Here is a 6,884-nt window from a genome sequence, read left to right as displayed (position 1 = left end):
CAGACTTCATGTGGCTGGAGTGTTTCAGCAGTTCCTGCAAGATGAAAGCTTTGAAGCTGTGAACTGGCCTGCCCGTTCCCCAGACGTGAATACGATTGAACACATCTGGAACATCATGTCTTGCACCATCCACCAACATCACATTGCATCACAGACTGTCCAGGAGTTGCCGGATGCTTTAGTCCAGGTCTGGGAGGAGATCCCTCAGGAGACCATCCGCCGCCTCATCAGCAGCATGCCCAGGCGTTGTAGGGAGGTCACACAGGCATGGTGAGGCCACACACACTACTGAGCATCATTTCCTTGTCTTAAGGCATTTCCACTGAAGTTGGATCAGCCTGTAACTTCATTTTCCACTTTGATTTTGAGCATCATTCCAATTCTAGACCTCTTTGGGATATTAGTTATGATTTACGTTGATAATTTTTAGGTTTTATTGTTCTCAACACATTCTACTATGTAATGAATAAAGATTTACAACTGGAATATTTCATTCAGTGATATCCAGGATGTGGGATTTTAGCATACCTCCCAACCGTCCCGATTTCAGCGTGACAGTCCCGCTTTGGCACCGGGGTCCCGCTGTCCCGCTTCGGGCATTTAAAATCCCGAATTTGCGGCCGCCGGTGAAGCCCCGCCCACTTCCGGGACGTAGAGAGAGCCCGATTAGGACTGTCTCCCGCACTCCGGGCGGGGTCAGGAAGGAGTGACGTAAGCGGCCGGCATGATCTATTGCAGTGATGGCGAACCTATGACACGCGTGTCAGTGCTGACACGCGTAGTCATTTTCAGTGACACGCCGGCCGCCGGCCGCGGCCCCATAGAAATTGCTTCTTTCCCAGGGTCTGAAGGAGAGGAAACTCTCCTTCAGGCCCTGGGAACCATATTAATATGTAAAATAAAGAATTAAAATAAAAAATATTGCTATACTCACCTCTCCGACGCAGCCTGGACGTCCGCGAGGGAACCGGCAGCGTTGTTTGCTTAAAAATCGCGGTTTTCCTTCCTTACTTGAAGTCCCGGCTTGTGATTGGTTGCGTGCCGCCCATGTGACCGAGACGCGACCAATCACAGCAAGCCGTGACGTAATTTTAGGTCCTTCAGGATTTTAAAATTACGTTCCGGCGTTGTGATTGGTTGCGTCGCCCATGTGACCGCACGCAACCAATCACAACGCCGGAACGTAATTTTAAAATCCTGAAGGACCTAAAATTACGTCACGGCTTGCTGTGATTGGTCGCGTCTCGGTCACATGGGCGGCACGCAACCAATCACAAGCCGGGACTTCAAGTAAGGAAGGAAAACCGCGATTTTTAAGCAAACAACGCTGCCGGTTCCCTCGCGGACGTCCAGGCTGCGTCGGACAGGTGAGTATAGCAATATTTTTTATTTTAATTCTTTATTTTACACACATTAATGTTGTTTCGATACCGATACCCGATACCACAAAAGTATCGGATCTCGGTATCGGAATTCCGATACAGCAAATATCGGCCGATACCCGATACTTGCGGTATCGGAATACTAAACAATGGCATCCGATCCGATTTTTTATCGGATCGGATGCCATGCAGGAGGTCTGTGGGTCCAAACAACAGAGCTCCGGTGCAGAGCGTCTAGGCCTGGGACTTCCGGTAGGCTAGGCGCAGCTCCCGGAAGTCCCAGGCCTCTGCGTCGGATCTGTGTTGTTTGGGCGACATTGCGCTGCTCCCTGCTGCGCCGACCAGAAGTCCCAGGCTGCACTTCTGAGGCCTGAGGAGATTGCTGCCTGGACTCAGGCCCTGTGATTGCTGTCTGGACTCAGGCCCTGTGATAGCTGTCTGGACTCAGGCCCTGTGATAGCTGTCTGGACTCAGGCCCTGTGATAGCTGTCTGGACTCAGGCCCTGTGATAGCTGTCTGGACTCAGGCCCTGTGATAGCTGTCTGGACTCAGGCCCTGTGATAGCTGTCTGGACTCAGGCCCTGTGATTGCTGTCTGGACTCAGGCCCTGTGATAGCTGTCTGGACTCAGGCCCTGTGATAGCTGTCTGGACTCAGGCCCTGTGATTGCTGTCTGGACTCAGGCCCTGTGATTGCTGTCTGGACTCAGGCCCTGTGATTGCTGTCTGGACTCAGGCCCTGTGATTGCTGTCTGGACTCAGGCCCTGTGATTGCTGTCTGGACTCAGGCCCTGTGATTGCTGTCTGGACTCAGGCCCTGTGATTGCTGTCTGGACTCAGGCCCTGTGATAGCTGTCTGGACTCAGGCCCTGTGATTGCTGTCTGGACTCAGGCCCTGTGATTGCTGTCTGGACTCAGGCCCTGTGATTGCTGTCTGGACTCAGGCCCTGTGATAGCTGTCTGGACTCAGGCCCTGTGATAGCTGTCTGGACTCAGGCCCTGTGATAGCTGTCTGGACTCAGGCCCTGTGATTGCTGTCTGGACTCAGGCCCTGTGATTGCTGTCTGGACTCAGGCCCTGTGATTGCTGTCTGGACTCAGGCCCTGTGATTGCTGTCTGGACTCAGGCCCTGTGATTGCTGTCTGGACTCAGGCCCTGTGATTGCTGTCTGGACTCAGGCCCTGTGATAGCTGTCTGGACTCAGGCCCTGTGATTGCTGTCTGGACTCAGGCCCTGTGATAGCTGTCTGGACTCAGGCCCTGTGACTACTACAGCAACCATCATCCAGTGAACTGTGGGGTGTCATTGGCCATTACTGAGATAAGTGAGAGGGAGGCATCAGTGATGGCGAACCTGTGGCAGTCCAGCTGTTGCAAAACTACAATTCCCATCATGGCTGGCCATTCAAAGCAAAGGCTTTGGCTGTAAAGACATGATGGGAATTGTAGTTTTGCAACAGCTGGAGTGCCACAGGTTCGCCATCACTGGAAGAATTCCCCCTCCCCCTCACTTATCTTAGTTCACGGCACCCCACACAAGTTAAATAATAGCAAGACCAACAAAAGAAACCAACTGACAGATGAACAAAGAAGTCACTAAGCAGGTAAGTTAATTCTAATTATACATATTTGTTATTTAAACTATACATGTCGCAAAATTGTTTTTTTATCAAGGTGACACACCACCCAAGTTATGCTCGGTTTTTTGGCGAATTTTGACACACCGAGCTCAAAAGGTTGCCCATCACTGATCTATTGTCTGGTCATGCTGCTGCATCACTCCTGATCGTTTCCGGAGGTCTTGGTGGCGGGCAGCCCGTGCAGTAAGCAAAGTGCGGTGGAAGATTCTGGAGGCGGCGGAGAGGTGAGTAATGGGGAGGGGGGTCGGCAGCATACTTATTACCGCATCATGATTGCTTTGCGGTAAGCATTGCTGCCGTATTTAGCGTTTTGGGGTGGCAATAGTAATACCTTACCCCTCTAAGCATCACCTCCAGCAGAACCCGCCGCTGTGCCCCATTGCCTCTACTAGTACTGCTACTGCCCCCCCCCCCCCACTGTGACCTCCAGCATGCCCTCATCGCCTCCAGTTGTTCACATTAATTGAAGTAGGTGGAGTGTGGGATGGGTGTGGCCAGGGGTGGGGTTATGAGGGTGGGCGGGGCTTGGTTGTCCCTCTTTCCGTTCCTGTAAAGTTGGGAGGTATGTTTTAGTGTTCCCTGTTTTTTCGAGCAGTGTATACACATACATATATATATATATATATATATATATATATATATATATATATATATATACACACACACACACCTTATACACCCGTGTTTAGTTCATAGAGAATAGTTTCATCTAAATGCCTACAATTAGAATGAGAATAACGCTAGTGCCAGTTTGCTGTTCGTAGCAACGCTGTATTTCCCTCTCCATGTAAAAGCCTGCAGATTTATTGCATTTATTGCTGGATGCACGGGTTCTAATTAAAGTGAGCATTCAGAATGCTCCATCTAAAGACGAGTCTTTGTGCCCAACAGCTCCACTGCTAAACAACATCAGCTTTTGTAGTCCATCAAAGATACTAAGCAATGCCAGTGAGAAATAATTGCTTTTTTCATTTGGCCTCTGTATTATTGTCTGGCTACGGAACAGGGTATAAAAGCTTCAGAAAAGATTTGGGGACTTTAGGGTATTTTTATGGAATAGGGCGCAGAGGGCAACTGCAGGGGAGAAAAGCAAAGAGCAGGGAAACTCAGTTGGCAAGACTCTGTTGCTAGGTGCACAAACCTGCTCTATGTGCAGTGTGATCATTCTGCAGCCCGTTACCTGGATAAGTCTGTTCTGTTGCCATGGTTTCATTGCAGAGACTGTGCCCTCTCAGAAAGGAGACAATTATGCTCAATTTTATATTCACTTCTTTAATCATTTTCATCAGTTTGCACAACAGACTCTGATATTTGTAGTTATATTATCAAAGCCTGATGCCACAAACATGTTTTCTCAGGCCTGGACTTCCATTTATGTATTAATTGCAAACTGTTTCCTTTAACCCCTTCCCGACATGTGACGTAATAGTACGTCACATGTCGGGACCCCCGCTTTGATGTGCGCTCCGGCGGTGAGCGCACATCAAAGTCGCGACATGTCAGCTGTTTTTTACAGCTGACATGTGCGCGCAATAGCGGCGGGTGAAATCGCGATCACCCGCCGCTATTAACTAGTTAAATGCCGCTGTCAAACTCAGACAGCGGCATTTAACTACCGCATCCGGCCGTGCGGCCGGATATGAGCGCATCGCCGACCCCTGTCACATGATCGGGGGTCGGCGATGCTTGTGCATTGTAACCATAGAGGTCCTGGAGACCTCTATGGTTACTGATTGCCGGTGGCTGTGAGCGCCCCCCTGTGGTCGGCGCTCACAGCACACCTGCATTTTAGCTACATAACAGCGATCTGATGATCGCTGTTATGTAGCAGAGCCGATCGGGCTGTGCCTGCTTCTAGCCTCCCATGGAGGCTATAGAAGCATGGTAAAAGTTAAAAAAAAAAGTAAAAAAAAATGTGAAAAAAATAAAAAAAATATAAAAGTTTAAATCACCCCCCTTTCGCCCCAATCAAAATAAATCAATAAAAAAAAAGCCCAACCTACACATATTTGGTATCGCCGTGTTCAGAATCGCCCGATCTATCAATAAAAAAAAAGCATTAACCTGATCGCTAAACGGCGTAATGAAAAAAAAAATCGAAACGCCAGATTTACGTTTTTTTGGTCGCCACGACATTGCATTAAAATGCAATAACGGGCGATCAAAAGAACGTATCTGCACCGAAATGCTATCATTAAAAATGCCAGCTCGGCACGCAAAAAATAAGCCCTCACCCGACCCCAGATCACGAAAAATGGAGACGCTACGGGTATCGGAAAATGGCGCAATTTTATTTATTTATTTTTTTGCAAAGTTTGGAATTTTTTTTCACCACTTAGGTAAAAAAGAACCTAGTCATGTTAGGTGTCTATGAACTCGTACTGACCTGGAGAATCATAATGGCAGGTCAGTTTTAGCATTTAGTGAACCTAGCAAAATAGGCAAGCAAAAAACAAGTGTGGGATTGCACTTTTTTTGCAATTTCACTGCACTTGGAATTTTTTTCCCGTTTTCTAGTACACGACATGGTAAAACCAATGATGTCGTTCAAAAGTACAACTCGTCCCGCAAAAAATGAGCCCTCACATGGCCAAATTGACAGAAAAATAAAAAAGTTATGGCTCTGGGAAGGAGGGGAGCGAAAAACGAAAACGGAAAAACGGAAAAAGCTCCGGGGGTGAAGGGGTTAAAATGTTACATTTCACAAAAAGGGAGTTCAAATAAGGGCACAAATGTACGTATACAAATTGTTCTATAGGCTTAGAGGACATGACTGCTGGCGTTGATAGACCTTTATGAAAATGCTGCATATTTCATGATGAAGAGTTGCAAAGCCTATGGAGGTAGTTTAGTCTTTTGAACAAATAAGATTACCTGAAACTCAGTGTCCATTCTGAATGGCACTTTATATTGGAGGAAAAGAGCAGTACTGTGACAATATATCATTCTCAGTACTCATACTCAATACTTGGAAAAAACTAAAAAGTTATTTAAAGAGGTGTAGCCTTAGCATATGGCATCAAGATCTGATTGTAGCCATCTGATCCCCAGAAACCCACCAAGATGCTTAACCCATAAGTCACAAGTCTCTAGAGTGTCTGTGTACGGCTATGCCTGGTGCTGTAGCTCCTTCCTATTCGCATTTTATTGGCCAAATCTTTATACTGATTGGTTGAATTCTGGAGGGGGTTGATCACCAATCAAATATTGATGTACTACTCTTAACCCTGCATTGGGCCTGACAGGCACAGCTTACATGTTTGTTTACCCCTCCTCTGTAAGGCAGCAGGAGATCCCACCCCTCCCAGTACCTTCTTATCTTTAGGTGCCCCTTATTCTGTTTTACTGCTGTCCTAGCGGAGGGCAGGAGTGACCTTCGTGATTTCTCAGGCTCATTGCGCCTGATAGTTTTCACTTTGAAGGTTCGCACTTTTTTTTCCATCACAATTATTTATTTTGCTCAATCTATGAATGAATAATGCAGAGTTATTGGAAATTGCATAGAAATAAGTAGGGTTTTCTTATAAATGGCCTTAGTCACATTGCACATGATCTCGATATGATATGTTATGATCTGACAACCTTGCTTTTCTTTCTGCCAATGTGTTTCTTCTGCTGAGCTTTTAACATTGGAATCTGAGTTAACTTGACTCCAGTAGCATTTAAGTGCCTTACAATTAACTTTACCAAATTATCATTTTAATTGTTTAGTGATAGTTATGTGGTTGATAAATTTGGGTACTTTTTGTATTATTAGGTTTATGGTTATTAAATCAGTTTTTTTTGCATCTGCTTGTGTACTTCTTTTAATACATCCCTTTGAAGGTCACTGACCACATTTAGAGCCCTGAAATGGAGATAACTA

This window comes from Ranitomeya variabilis, chromosome 2 (assembly GCF_051348905.1).
Source record: "Ranitomeya variabilis isolate aRanVar5 chromosome 2, aRanVar5.hap1, whole genome shotgun sequence".
In the NCBI taxonomy this organism is placed as follows: domain Eukaryota; kingdom Metazoa; phylum Chordata; class Amphibia; order Anura; family Dendrobatidae; genus Ranitomeya; species Ranitomeya variabilis.
The sequence above is the reverse complement of the archived record's forward strand: the minus strand, read 5'-3'. Positions refer to the sequence as shown.